Consider the following 1,021-nt stretch of genomic DNA (forward strand, 5'->3'; position numbering starts at 1 on the left):
CTTCAAGGGGAATCCCCTGGTGGTCCAGTGGTTAGGACGCTGCGCTTTCATAGCGGGTGGGGTTGGGGGTTCAATCCCTCATTGGGGAACTAAGATCCGCAAGCTGCACGGTGTGGCCAAAAAATAATAAAATTAGTAATAAACCCCGCTTCAGAAACTCACCATGCCTTCAGCCTGGGCTCCTGCCTCCGTCCTTGAGTTGAGGATGGTGTCGGGTGGGGTGTGGAGAAGAGGGCCTGGCCGGCTGCACAGCTCTGCTGGCCCCCTGCGCTCTGGTAGGTCACGTGTGCTCAGCCTTGCTCCTTGATGCCTGAGAGAGGTGCTTCCGTTGCATGCTTTCCTTTCTGGCTTCGGTGGAAGACACATCCCGTTGTGGGCAGGCAGCCTTTCTTGCTCCCCCTCTAGCTCCCTTGGTTGTGCCAAGCCCGAGACTGTCTCAGTGTCTCTCCCAGCGGGGCCAGCTCTGCAGCTGGAAGCCCCTTCTCGGTGGCGCTAGCCGTCCTTGTCCTCTGTCCCTGGGCTCCGGCCGTTTCCCAGGTGCTCGTTGCCCTTCCTGGGTGCTGCTGGGCCAGGTTACAGTATCTTGCGTTGTTAGGTCACCCTGGGGCCCCTTTTAGCCCCATATCCATAAATGCTTATGCACTGACCGACTTCCTCGTTCTCCCTGCCTGCCTCCGTGTACCTCCCCTCTTTGACTTGGAGAATTTGCTGTTCCTCCATCCATTCCCAGGGTCCGTCCTTCCATGATTCTTCCTGGGGGCATCTCCTTAGCTGGGACAGGTATGTGAAGCGTGCTCCACTGAGCTGGAACTCTGCCTGCCAGTCTCTGAAAGGAAGGCTGTGACTGCTGGATCCACCCCTTTAGTTCTCTTTGCTGGGGTGACATGAATGATTTCTGAGCAGACACAGGCTCAGTGTCCCCTGTGGAGCTGCTGGATGGTGGGCAGAGATGCCAGGTGAAAGTGGAGGGGCTGTGGGTGCTTTAGGCCCTGGGTGTCAGAACGCGCATCTCAACAGCCCC

Source organism: Bubalus bubalis, chromosome 5, assembly GCF_019923935.1.
Source record: "Bubalus bubalis isolate 160015118507 breed Murrah chromosome 5, NDDB_SH_1, whole genome shotgun sequence".
Lineage (NCBI taxonomy): Eukaryota > Metazoa > Chordata > Mammalia > Artiodactyla > Bovidae > Bubalus > Bubalus bubalis.